Genomic DNA, 14,912 nt, shown 5'->3' on the forward strand with positions numbered 1-14,912 from the left:
TGAATCAAATAATGGAATCAACTGAACAAAATTAGGTAGTTTTGTTTGGTCATTGGCATTGCCACTTAGTTGATGAATTTATTTTCTTCAACTCCTCACTCATGAGCACTTCTGTGTACACTATTTTAGGGGGCAATATGGAGGATATAAAAGAATATACCATTTGTTTCCTGACAGAGAATTGTAGAGTAGTTGAGGAAAATGCATATAATAGTGACAGGACAAATTAGTAAAGAGCATGTCTAATGTGCTGTCAAGATGGCAATTTCAGAGGTAGGTGAGGTCATTGGGAATGGGATCAGGGAGCTAAGGAAGCATCATGGACGAAGTGGGACTTGCAGCCAGGACAAAAGAATAGATAGGGGCCTGAACCTTTCTCTTGCAGAAACAACTTCACTTGATCTTCTATGAAGACCAAAGGGAAACCAAAAGGCAAATTTTGAGTCTTCTACACATAACTTTTATGAAGATTTTTCTTTTACTTCTATGTAAATTTTGCTTTCCTTTCATCCATTCTCAATAATCTGCCCCAAACCTTTGAAATCACTCCATCTTCTAGGAATATCTTTGCCTGTAACTCTGCTTGACTTATATAAAAGGAACCCATGTGTAAAGGCTATTAACACATTCATCATCAAACACAGTCTGCCACCAGATTTATGTCCAGACCAACCTTGCTCTTTACAATACAATCCATTAACTGTGCATAAACATGTTCAGGCAATTTAGATAATGTGGGTAATGGTGAAACTGAGTGATAGCCATGCCCCAGGGTAAAATCATTCAAAACTGGTGGCATTTTAAATTTCCTGGCCAGATGTTAACTGATTATTTTGATAGCAAATTAAACATAGAAAGATAACATGGGGAGCATTCCAAAGAATTATCATTGCCAGATATCTTTATTCCCTAAAAGTCCCTGTGTGGCCCCCAAGTGGGTTCATTATCATTCATTCCTCTTTTTATGTTTATTCATGCACACTCACACATACACACACATATGGGAAGTTTTTGCTTAAATAAAATTTTTGCTTCCTAGAATATTTTAGGAATGAGAGGGAAATGGACGTTGGGCCTTAGTTTTAGAATACTTAGCATAAGAATTATGGATTATTACACTTCAAAGGAAACTTGGCATTTATCTAATGCAGTTCTAATTATATCGATGAGAAAATTGAGGTCCTGAGGGTTAAATGGCTTGCCCCAGGAGAGACAGATCATTGTTGGCTGAGCTGAGACCCTGGCATACTTCCTGCCTCCCTAGAATTTCCCAGCTCATCATGCTAGGTTGGGTTAGAGATAGATAACTGCTAGACATTATCCTGCTTAGATTTATATGAGATGGTGATGGATAAACAGCCCATCATTCAATGCATGATGTAGAGAATTCTGCATTGAAGAGAGGTTTTTTTTCTTGTCTTTCTTCTTGTTGAAGCCCTTTGTCAAACATAAACATAAGTTGGTGCTTCAGTAGTACTAATGTAAATATTAATAATAACAACTATTTGGGGTGCTCACTACATGCCATGCACTGTGATGAATACTTAATATATGTCATCTCAGTTAGCCTGAAAAGATTGAGTCCACTTTTATTCATAGGGGAAGTAAAACTCAGATGAGTTATAATTTGCCTAAGGTCATGAAGCTAGTAAGTAGGGGTGCTGGGATTTGAACTTGGGCCATCTAACTAAAATATATTTAGATGTGCTGGTAAACACAGGCACTAAATCAAGAATCATTCCTTTTGGTTTCTAGTGATCTGATTTCATAATTACAATAGGATAGAAAGCCTAGAAATAGTAATCTACATGTTTACAGACATAAATAAAATCATTGATTATCTGATTTTTCTTTCTTATAATTAGACAATTTTGAGCACCAAAATAGTTGCTTCAATCATCAGATTTTTATAACTACTGGCCCCTAATTCAGTATCTTATTTGACCTCTGTACCATTTGAAAAGGTGAACTACTGCCTAGACTTTGTAATCTCTTTTCTTTTTGGCTGTCCATGGAGTTTCATCGTCAGCTCATTTTGTTTTCTCTACAAACAATGCCTGAGTAATCTCTGTTTCATCATCATCTCCAAAGTCCTTGCTACAAACCTCAACACTTTTCTGATATCCAAGTCTCAGTTGTATATGCCAAAGTTCTATAAAAATAGGTCATAATAACTTTCTAAATTGGGAAACCCTTGAGCTTGCTTGCTTTATTCCAATGTCACTAAGACCAATAAAATGATAAATGAACACGTTATGCTTTGAATCTAGAGCATTTTCTCTCCCTCCCTATCTCTGTCTCTCTCGTGTGTGTGTGTGTGTTTATGCACATGCACATATACAGAGGGGGTTCAAAAATGTATACACACTTAGGAAAGGAAAAAACTATATTAAAATTGTAATACTCACCATATACTGATAACAAAAGATGAATACAAGTCATGTGTACACTTTTTTTTGGCACCCTGGTATTCCTACTTTAGCTCTTTTTCTTTGTGACTCTGTTCTATGCACCAAGTTTCTATACATGTGGTCATGCTCTGGAAGGATCTTGACCAGAGCATCAAAGCGTTTCACAAAAATGCATTTGATCATCTCCAAATTATTATCCTGCAATTAATATTTTATTGCTTCCTTTTGGTATCTTAGTAGTGGAGACATAGGAGAAGTTCATAGAATAGAATTTTAAGTAGCTAGGGAGTTTTTAAAGACTGAGACGGCAAATTTTAGAGTTCATGGGTTTTAGGCACGTACTCATTAATATAAAGAGTCTTCATGGATAATGTTTTTAGTTTAACATCTCAGTCTCACATCCCCCTCCCCCCTCCAAAATTCAAGCATGGCACCTCCCTTAGGAGTTCCCATAACCTTTACTGTAGCACTCATCACATTCTGTGTGAACTGCCTGTTCACCTATCTGCCTTGACCACTAGTCTATAGCTTTTCAGTGGCAGAGACATCACATTCTTTCCCATTATATCTCTCATGCTTAGCATGATATTAATGCACAGTAGGTGCTAGGTAAATATGGTGAATTTATCTGATTCCAACTGACATTATAGAAATATCACTGGCTTAGAAGTTGATGGGAACCTGATAAAGTTACTGAACTTTTCTGGGCCTCAGTTTTCTAGTCCTAGAATATTAGAAGACACTATCTACAACTTTTTTTTTCAAATCTAACAGATTGTAATTCTAAGAGACTCAACTGAAGCCATCACGACCTGGTCTTCTTTATTTCTTGACCACATTTTCTTCTGGATGACTTCATTCTCAAACAGTCATTCCTCATGATTGTGTGATGGTTGCCAGCAGTACAGTTCACAGGCTACACAAGCAGGAAAGAGATCATCTCTTCCCCTAATAGTTGAAACAAAAGTCTTGTACCTGATTCTCACTCCCCTGAATAATGGGGACCTATGGCCCTCATGACTGTTTTGAAAAGATATGATTCATTAACTGATTTAGGACTGGGTCAAGTGCTTGCATCTGGATTGGGAAGGTTAGGCAGCCTCATTCAAAACATACAAATAGATAATAGATAATTACCATATGGGGAATTTGATGCTGTTAATCTAGGAAGGGAGGAAGCGAGGTGAGTATTCAGAAAAGAACTTCACAAATATTCACTACAATGACTGAATGTCAGAAATATCAACACTGCCCACCCTTAACATATTAAATGAAGGTTTAACATTTGGAAATAAATCATGTGCTTCTAGTATATGTCCCTTGGAAGCTTTCTGTGAGGCTAGAAGAAATATGGACCCTACCCAGTATTATAATGTGTATGTTTCAAATGGCCCCTTATTTGACATACATCTGTTATTGGTCTATATTATTAAAAAATAGTTTCACATGTTTATCTTCCCTTGCATCCATCCTAACCTTAAAGCCAATACTGGACATTCCCTATACACTAACTACATGTGCAATGATTTATTGATTGATTAAGCTGCTAAGTGATTTGGTGGAAAGTTAGTTTTGCCATAGTGGAAGCTATCAGGACAGAGGACTTTCTTTATCAAGCCATAATACATTTTTTCTTAAAGTGAGAGATTGGAAATTTATCTCAACTTGAGGCAGGAAGAGGAAGTAAATGAGTCCAAGCTCTACCTGTGTGTTTGATAATCATCTGAGCAATATATACAGAGGGTGCCAAAAACATGTATACACATTTTAAAAAAGGAAAGAACTATATTAAAATTGTAATATTCAATATACACCGATAACAAAAGATGAATACAAGTCATGTGTATACATGTTTTTGGCACCGTGATACAGATATATATTTCTTCTGCGATCTATTGAAAGTCAGCCCTTGACACAAGGATTTGTAAAGAAAAAAATGACTTCCAGTCACACTGCCTGTACATAAATTAATTTTCTTATACAGTTCTATTTAATAAAATAGTGGTTTGAGGGAAATTCAAATATTTTATACCAGTAATTTATTTTTGCATCTTCTATTTCAACCTCTCTCGACTAGGTATTTTACATGCATTTGTTGGAGGGTGTCAGACATTGATAATAAGAGACCCAAGGCAATTTTGTTTCCTAGACATTTTGATAACATCCCTATACCTTTTCCACCAGATGGAAACTGAGTTAAACTGTGGATGATACATATTAATGGATTAATGAATACAAATAACTTAACAGACGACAATCAGGCTTGCATCACAGCAAAAGGTGAACCTGGCAAAGAGTCTAAAGGAATACTTCTCCCTGGAGGAAAATGTCATTAATAGACAAATTATTTGTTTATCAGCCTCCAGCAAATGAATGCTTTTTACCTCCTAAACTGGCTGGAAATTTCCTGGAACAATGAGAAAATACCACAGAAATGAAATTTAGAAGGAAAAAATGTGAAGTCTCAACTTTCTGTTTAGAATATTCCATCATATATGCATACAGGATACAGGTCACACAAGACCTAGGTGACATGAGGTTTATGACAAAACTCTGGAGGGTGGAGTGAGAATAGAGACTCAACATAACCTGATGGTGTAACTCAGCTTCTAAGCTTGAGAAATCTTAGACTGAATAGGAAAAAAAGATTGCTGTACAATCATGAAAACATACACACATTTTATATTAAAAGATAACATTAAATTCCACAGATGGGAAGGGAAAATAAATATGACACAATCTAAATTAATATACTTATTCTATTGGTCTAATATAGTTACTGAATGGTAGATACAGAAATATAAAGAGAAGGCAATATGTTAAAGGAAGCATAGGGTATGCAATCTGAAACCCAGTGTTTAGATTAGAATTTAGATTAGAGTTAAATTTGACTCAAATTTTCAGTTGCCAAGATATAAAGATGAAAAATTATGGGATATATATTTTTATTGTTAGATGAAAGAAGCAAACCATCAGGAGTGAGAAACATTTTTTTTTCTAGAAACCGCATTTCATCTAAATCCATCATAAAGATCTTTATAAAAGGGAAATTAGAAAACAATATGATTTTATCATTCTGTAACTTAAAAACTACACGTCTTCCTAAAGGAAACTGATGTTTTCTTCAGTCCAGGCTTTATGGGTGAGAAGCTGCTATAATGCCAACTGAAGGCTGATTTTGTTTTCACAAGTTTAAGGTGAGCAAAGGATGGGAGAGAAAGAATAATGTGTGTTTCTCTGATATTTCTATCATAGTTTTTATTTGGAATTTTTTAATGGAGTGTTCATCAGGGCACTTGTTGAAATACACCATTGATGGCATTCACTTATTTTCTTCCTCTCCCCAATCTAGCACATCCCTCTACTAGGATCCTTACCTGCCAGTTTCTTACTCTCTGGCTCATAGATCAGCATTTCAGTCTTTTTAAGTAGGAACTTTGTATAGATTTCATTGTGGAAATGCCAATCTTAACTATGAGATGTAACTTAGTAGTAAGAGCATGGGCTTTGCCATCTTACAGATGTAGTTTTTAATCTCTCGTTCTAGCATTCAAGCCTATTGCTAAAGGTCTCTAAACCACAGTTGTCCCCATTTGGGAATGACACTATCTACATCAGAATGTTGTGAGAGTTAAAAGTAATATGTGGCAAATTATCATAGCAATTTTTGGAATATAGTAAGTAGGGTTACCAGAATTAGCAAATAAAAATACAGATGACTAGTTAGATTTGAATTTCAGATAACCAGTAATTTTTTTCTTTTTTTTTAGTATCAGTATGTCCTATGGAAATAAAGACCAACATATGAGAATAAGCAGAGATTATTAATTACAGCAAGGGAGTCAGCCACTGTCCCCTGCATTTTGGCAAAGATGCAAAGCACAGTAGAAGAAAAGAGGTTTCAGGAATGCAGGTGTGCTAACTAGAAACGGGCACTCTGTGGGATTGGCTAGGGGCGCATATTTTGCTGCTTCTGGTTGATTTTCAATTGCAAGCAAGGGGGACAAATAGGGAAGCTTGATCAGTTATTAATCAAATCCTGGCTATTGGGGCAGATTGTCAAGAAACTTATTGTTTGGCTTCCTGCATTGCCCCTAGAGATAGCAGTCTGACTTTCTACAGCCTGACTTAGAGCAGGCTGGCTTCCTGGATGGTTATTGTAGATAAGGTGTTGGTTTCCTTGAGAGGTTGTGGAAGACTGTGGGTCAAAGTCCTATTTTTTATATGATCAGGTCATTGTCCATTTCTATATTTTTGTCTCTCAATCCCAAATATTGCACGGTGTTCTGAATTTTATCTGGCAGCACTAGCGTTAACTACTTGTAAATGGTTGATGCTGTAAAACTATTACAGTGATGATGACATGATGTTAGTCTCCCAGTAAGAACGCAATACTTTAAAGTGACACAGTCGGTCTCATGCTATACAAGTAGTTCCCAGCTATGGAAATGTCTTGAGGGAAATTTTAGGTCTTCAAGTTACACTGTGCTCTTAACCATCTGCTCCTAACATCAACTGAGGCCAAGCCATAAGCTTTTTCAGGTGGAAGAAATCCAGTTTATATCAGGGAGGAAACATGTAGCTCTCAAGCAATTCCCACGCCCCTCATTTCAGCGAAGCCCAGAATCTCCCCCTGTGTTTTTCTTCCTTCTGCACTCTCTCTAGCCCCTCTAATGTTTATTGATCCTCCTTCCCTTATCACTTTTCATGATTGGCGAGTGTCTAGAGTTATGCATTAGGGATATTGATCCTGAAAGAATGGTCCTCTAATGGGGGTCAGCAGGAGTCAGACATGAAGCTTGGCCCTTTCTTGATTTTTGTTAATTTGTTTTTTTGGGATTTTGCTCTTCTCCTTTTCTAGTGTACAATTAATTGGTTGGGGGTGAAGAAATCTTGTTAACGTGTTTATTAGCTGGGCTGGTTTCTGTCATGCTGGCATCTCGCTTGTCATTCTGGGCTGGGTGATGTGACGCGTAGTGCCAGGACCCATCTGGCTTGAGCTCTGCAAGGTGAGAGATGTGCAACTACTCCAGCAAGCTCCTTCTTCTCAAATGAGGGGAAGTCGTGCATGCCAGTTTCTCCAACATAGGTAGCTGTTCCTGTTGCTTGTTCTTTTTGGTTGTGAATAATATCTGAAGAGAACTATCTAGGGCTTCATCAGGAGCCATGGGCTTTCGGGTATCGCAGTGAACCCACATATTTTGGTTCCCAAATAGCAAGGTCTTCCATCAAGAAGATACTGGAGGTTTGAAAAGGTCACATGGTCTATAGGAAAAATAAAGCGATACAAAGAGAAGAGGTTCTGGACCCAGACAGAGCTATTTTAATCCTCGGTAATAAGACTGCTACTCAGTAGCTCTGTGAACAGGGACATGTAATTTTACCTCTCTGAATTTCCGTTTTCTCATCAATAAACTTGGAAATAACACCCTTTAATTGCCACAGAAGATTAGAGGGAGTACAGAGCATCCATCATGGAGTGTTAGCATCAACATGTAAGGAGAAGGAGAAGGACTTGTAAAACTCACTTACAAAAATCAACAGAGCTCCAGTCTATTTCGTGTTTTCTAACCAAAAATGCTATTGCAGAATAAACTTTTGAGAAAATATTTCCAAAAGGGCTTAAAAGTAGAAAGGGCTAGTCCCTGGAAACTTACTCTTCTCTGTAGGGCAGAAACCAGCATAGTTCTATGGAGTCATATGAAAAGGATATTAAGCCTTTGGAAAGCTTTTAATCTGCTTGGAGAGAAGGAAAAGTAACATATATAAAACAATTAGCAGTACAATGTAATATATAATCAGGGATCAGGTTGTATGGTGCTACCTACGATTACAGAAAAGAAATTAATCATCCTTGGGGTGGTTAAGTTTTCATATCACTATGATATCCACACTCCCATCTTCCATATTTCCCCCCAAAAGTCATTCAAGTGTTTTCCATCCTGAAATATACTTGGCAACATGATTCATTAATTTTTCTACTTAATGCTCCACTGTTACTTATCTACATTTACTTAATGTCATTGGTAGTATGTAATCACAAAACTTGAGTATGCTGCTTCTAAAATACCTTATTTAATTTCAATTAAAAGAATGATTTTTTAAATGTACAATTTAATAAAAACAACAAAAATAAACTATAAAACCTGGGACACATGGTTTAGTAGCTCAAACCAGAACTATAGAAAAACCATGGTTTGCCCATTATTGTAGTGTTTTCTTTATTTATCTTCCTTTCATGTAGTTGCATTTCCCTAATCTGGAGAATCTTGTTATTGGAGAATAGTTTGACGAAATTCTCATGTAAATCACCAAACAGTTTTGAATAGCATTTCTCTTCACAGTAGTGCCCTAAACAGCTGCCAGTCCATGAACCATATATTATTGGTATAAGGTAAGTACAGAACTTGAAAGTGTTTACATTTTTTCATAGCAATTTAATACCGCCATGTTGTTCAAGGACAGAATCAGTTGAAGTGTTTCATTGAAGAAAGTCTAGATCAGTTTGAATGTGATTGAATTCACATGGTAAAAGTTGCTTATGGCTTGAGGTACATCAGAGACACGCACAGTAGGACTGTATCCACTGTGACATTTGAGAAAAGGAAACACACAAAAAAAGGTTCTTCCCAACAGACAGTTTGGAAAGCACTGCAATAGCAAACTTAGTGGGTCTGTCAGAATTTCTTCTCTTAATCCATGACTAGAGTACACACAAGCAGAGTCCTTATCGTGGGGAGCACCATTCTTGAGATTCCTGATTTGGTGGAAAGGCTTGATTAAGTCCTTATGCAAATCACAGAACATATTAATAACTATGAGGTACTCAAATCATAACTCTTTTCCTTTTGAAAGATGGGTGGGATAGAGAATGATACATCATCTCAGAATAATTTGGTATTCTCAAAGTCAAGTGAACATTAGCAGTACATTGCTATTCCTCTATAAAGCTACAAAGCCTGGTGATATTTTTCTTCTGTTATTGTTCATATGATTTCTATGGGCTTAATTTCCTTTTTCTTTGTGTTTATTAACCCAGCATGGGACATAGTTGCATTATTATCCCCAGAAGAAGTCTCTCCTCAGTACCATCTCAATGTAAATTTTATAGAAAGTAGTTTGGCTATTTTGCCTTCTTATCTTCCATATTTATTCTGTCTTCTTGCATCTGGTATCCAGTGACCAGGCCTATCATGCTGCCTTTTAGTCCCTGTGAGTGTGTCACAGGGGCAGGCTCCCAAGGTAGAGCAGAAAACGCACTGTACTATTATCACCCATCCCACTCTATGTCTTTTACAAACAGAAGACAAGACCCTCCACCAGCAAAAGCTGATGACTCACTTTATTACAATACTCACTTTACTATCGATGGTGGTCTGGAACAAAACTCACAGTATCTCTGAGCTATGCCTATAGTTTCCTTTTGCTTACCTCAGGCACAGATGATTCTAAAATGATGGCTTTATAAATCATTGTTTCCAAGGAAGCATTAAATCTTCTGTGACCTGAAAGTCAAGGAAGTATGAATGCTTTCTTAAGAAAAATTAAAGATGATCATTATGAGATGAAGCTTTAGTTATTTATTTTTGGTCTGGTTCAAGTCTGTGTACCCTACGTCCTTACAGATTATTACTGTCCCATTTTCTTTTCTCTCCACAACTCTGAAGTGAGGATAGGAAGTATATAAGTAATAAGTAATCTCTTAAGTAAAAAGTGAGGATATTACACCTAGAATGGGAACTTAATGATTAGCTAGCTCCCTTCCATTATTTTACAAAATAGAAAAATGAAGACCTAAGAAGTGATATGATTTGGATACTTTTCCTCAAAATAAAAGCATCATTGTTGATAATAAAACAATTTCATATTTGGAGAAATATAAATTTATTAATTTTATTTAAATAATTCCAATTTGAGTAAAACAACAAATATTCTGGCCAGGGCAATACAGTATTCGTTTATTTACAACTCTTTATTAATGGCCAGTTATTCTGAAAGTATCTGCTCCCCATGTTATTTAAAGTTGATTCCAATATTTGCAGGCCTTAATTCCTTAACACTGAGAACCTTCTTTTTAAAGGTTATCATTCTAAGGTACAATTTCAACTTTACGTGTATTTCTCTACATGTTTGTACATATCCTGCTGTCCTATCTATTGAATCTTGGGTAGCAACCTTTAAACAAGTAGAAGTGGACATTTTTAAAAGAGAATGCTTAATGAATAAAGTGGACTAATGTAAGCTTTGGAGAAATGCCTTTACAAGTACATTGAGTGTGGCAAAAGTAGAACATGGATTTCAAGAAACATTTTGACCTGCACTTTTCCTCTAGTTAGAAATAGTTAAAAATGAGGGCTCTTAACTGGAAGCTTTGTGAGTTATAATTGCACATGGGCCTCAAATAGAATCATTTGTCTCATGTTGAACAGTAGAGTGAGAACAGTTTGAGGACTCCCGGTTGACCAGCTCATTCAGCAAAATTAAATGAACTTTGTTTTGTGCTTAGACAGTTTAGCAATCATGTCTGTTAAGGGACTAATTTATGTCAAGCATGTCAAAAGCATTCTGAAACATGCAATGGATTCACTGTGACATCAATTGCTTTTAGTGTAATTTGTAGGCACATATTTAAGTGTACAAAATATTGAACATATCCATTAAAATGTGATGCTAACTGCATATTTACATTTCTTTCAATTTTAAAAATCTTTTTATGTCAGTAATTCAAATTCCTTTCTTTTATTAATTAGTAGAAATCAATTTATATATAGATAACCCTGTTTTCATTGGAAATAAATTTTGAAAGCTATTCAAAACCATTGTAGGAGTGTGTGTGTGTGTGAGAGAGAGAGAGAGAGATATATATATATATATATATATATATATATATATATATATATAGAGAGAGAGAGAGAGAGAGAGAGAGAGAGAGAGAGAGAGAGAGAGAGAGAGGGGGAGAGAGGGAGAGAGCGAGAGAGAGAACAAGTGATAGCAAAATTCTGTCCCCTCCAATTGCATATATAAATATGGGGTTTCAAATATCCAGCAATATAATTTAGGCAAGACTAATTCAATTAAAACATTATTTAAAAAATAAGACAGAGCTTTGGGTTTATAATCCAATCCATCATTTATAGGTGGGAAAATTAAAGTTCATGGAACTCATATTTTATATGAATTGATCAACCTTATAAAATGAGTTTAAAGCAGATAAAATCTAGATTGCAGACTTTTTGATTTTCAATCTAGAAAACTTTCAGCTATACCGTGAACAAATCAGTCAGGGCCCTTGGACAAACAGTTAATTCTATTTTCTCCTCCTTATGAACTTCCATAGTAAAAGATTTTTGCCTTTCACTTATACATATTTATCATCCCTGGGAAAAAGCAAAGTATTGTAGGAGCAGACAAGACTGATGGAGTTCATTCCATACCAGTTTCAGGAGTCGGGGTGGGCAAGTTATATTACATCTTTTTGTTTGTCCTTCTACCATTAAAAAGGTATGTGCTTTGAATGACTGATGAAAAGATTAAAATGGTATGTTATAAATTACCTGTCACCACACCTGGCAGACAGTAAGAATGACACAATGTTTCTTTCCCCTTCCACTTCCTCAGATCCATGCCTTTTCACTACAGTCTTCCTGTACAGTCTTCCTGAGAGCAGTGCAATATCTTATGTTTCTGTTTTTTCTATATTAGTGCTTACCAAAATTTTGGGCACAGTTGGTCCTTAAGAAATGTTGGTTGAATTATATTGACTAATTTGAGTTGAATATATCAGTAAGAATACATTGAATAAGTGACTCCCCTAGATTAATTTGTAATTGAGATAGCTTGAGATTTTGACTTAGGAGATTCAGTTTGAGTCCATACGTGGGTTTCAAACTCCATGATCTTACGTGAAAGTTACTTTATTTACATTAGGTAGGTTAGTATATATGAATGTACGTGTGCTGTAAAATGCTGTATAAAATAGAGTGACTTTATTGCAGACAGAATTTATCCTCTCATTTAAAAGATAAGACCTGCATTCACAGTCATTTTATAGTCCTATTTATTAGGAGTACACTTAAACAATATTCTGACAGTGGGAATTTCTTGAAAATCAGATTTCAGCTGAAATCATCTAAGAAGGGGAATATCTGTTTTTATCATTTTGTGGGTAGGGTGGATAAGTAACTAATCCATAAATTTTCCAATTGACATTTACATCATTTGGAAACTGCTTGATCACATATTTATTCCAGCAACAGGCAATTTACTGCTGCTTCAGACTCAAGAGTGACCCTGATGGTTGGGTTCATTCTTACCTGGCCCGGAAACTAAATGATTCAGGGTAAAATCTAGTGGCACCTGCTGGACTACAAGCTGCCTTCTCACCAACGTCCCCCCTGATTCCTCATTTCCAGCCGATTTTCAACGTTTTCTATAAAGCTGCTCCTCTGATGGTAATGTGCCCTGAAGCTTTCTCCTCTGAGTCTGCATCTGACCTTGGAAAAGACAGTCAAGTCTAAAAGTAGGAGGTATGACACACTGTGGCTTGGGCTTGCCTGAGTGTTTGCAGGATCAGAAGAAAATCAGGTGAGGATAAGTCTGGTCCCCCATGTCAATACGCTCTAGAAGCCAGGAGCTCAACTGCTGTTGCAGGAAAAGGGAGATGCAGGAAAGAGTAAGAGAAGCAGAGTTAATCACTCAGGTGATGCTCCCAAGCATGACTCATACTTGAATGCTGGGGTGTGGGGGAGAAACAATAGTCAACCGTCCTTGGACATCTGTTTCCAAGTGTAGTTCGTGTTTTGTTTATCTGTGTTCCATACCTTTAGGAATCAGGTCAAATGTAGGACACTGACATTCACAGGTGTGAACTTCATTTTCTTCTTCCTGCCTCCAGTCCTCTCTCATGTCCCTTGACTCTGTCGCATTTTCTGCTCTTTGGGGGCTGTCCTTTAGGGTCTGAAATAAACCCTATCTCACCCATGCACTGAGCATACCTCTGCATCCTTGTTACTTAGAGGAAAGGATTTAGTAAACCATCTCTAGCAAGGCAAACACATCTCAAATGCTAGTGGAGTTATATTAAAAAGAATCAACGAAGACAATTCTTAACCCCCAAATCTGGGGACAAATCTGGGAGAAAAGTAAAAACAGGAGCTAGTTTTGTGGAGAATGGGAACTTCCTGTCCTTGAAATCAATCTTCCTTTGAAGCATTTGCTTGTTTAGACATAAAATCAGCTTTATGAGAAAACAAGTGTTTTAACACTGAGATGATCCTAGGCACAGATGTTTAATTCATTTTATTTGAGAAACAATTCCTGTCTCTCATAGTGTACACAAAGAAAAGGAAAAACTATCAAGCACACACATTTACATAATCTGTTCAGTTTAAAATGATAATTAGTTAGTCCCAGGCTAAAATGTACAACTCAGCAGGCAAAAGTAATTTTAAAATCATTAGACTTATACATCATGGTCATGAGGTCAGCACACTTGAGTTTCATTATGCAATAAGGAAAAGCACTTCCAGTTTTTACAGCTTTGTTCTGTGCCCTTATTTAGAAGAGTAAATTAGAAAATACTATGGGAGGGAGAATCCATTTCTATCAATTACTCTCTGAAAGAAAGTAAAATTGGTGACTCAATGATTCTGGTTTTAAGTGGAGGCTGATCAGCCTCAATTCATACAATGGCCCGGGGAAGGGAGAAAAAGCCCAGCAGATGATCATCAAAAAGCATTTATTATAAACTCATCTATGATGTAAGCAGGATTTGTTCATTATCTTGCCTCCAAATTCCTATAGCACTGATTGTTCGACAGTTAGAAGGCACTCAGACAAGACAAGCAGTGATGGGGAGGACCCCTGGGGCCTAATCTCACTTAGAAGTCCTGTTTCCAGCTCCAGATGATTAGCAAGTGTGTCTTTATTTAGTTTCGGTAGAGTTTGGATCTATACACTTTGTCTCCAAAGTTTAATCTCCCTTGACTATTCCAGCAAGTTTGCTAAACAGGAAGCATATCATTTTCATGGAGGCTCTTTCTCTCTGGAGAAATCCTCAGCAACTGGCTCAAGTATTTTTTGAAGGAGACCTCACTGGTGTCCATTTATGGGGAGCCTGTGAAACCGTTACTATGTTGACCGTCTTATAGTGGACAATGGTCTAACCTGCCATTCCAAATAACTATTGTGAATAGAAAACAGCGGGTCAGGTGACACCAAACTAGGATATTTTCCTAGCCTAGACTGGCTATTGCTTTGGCAACGCAGAAACTGTACCGATAGCTCTGTGATGAAAACTGATGTTTTCACCTTTTCAAAGTGGCTTTATCAGCTTGCCCCTTAAGAAACTGATAACTGAGAGGATACAGCTGGCAAGTTATCATTCCCAATTTATGCCTATGGGGATCACGTAGTAGGGGGCCATGGTGGAATATATCTCAAGAAGAAAAGCTGAACAGCTCTGAGAACTCACAAATTATCACTCCTTGGTTGCTTCTAGAA

At 36.7% G+C, this 14,912-nt stretch overlaps 1 protein-coding gene across 3 annotated transcripts in view; it reads left to right on the forward strand.

Annotated features, from left to right (window-relative positions):
• Positions 1-14,912, forward strand: part of RIT2 (Ras like without CAAX 2) — a 330,412-nt gene that overhangs the window by 234,701 nt on the left and 80,799 nt on the right. The gene's annotated exons all lie outside the window — the stretch shown is intronic.

This window comes from Hipposideros armiger, unplaced genomic scaffold (genome assembly GCF_001890085.2).
Source record: "Hipposideros armiger isolate ML-2016 unplaced genomic scaffold, ASM189008v1 scaffold_189, whole genome shotgun sequence".
In the NCBI taxonomy this organism is placed as follows: Eukaryota; Metazoa; Chordata; class Mammalia; order Chiroptera; family Hipposideridae; genus Hipposideros; species Hipposideros armiger.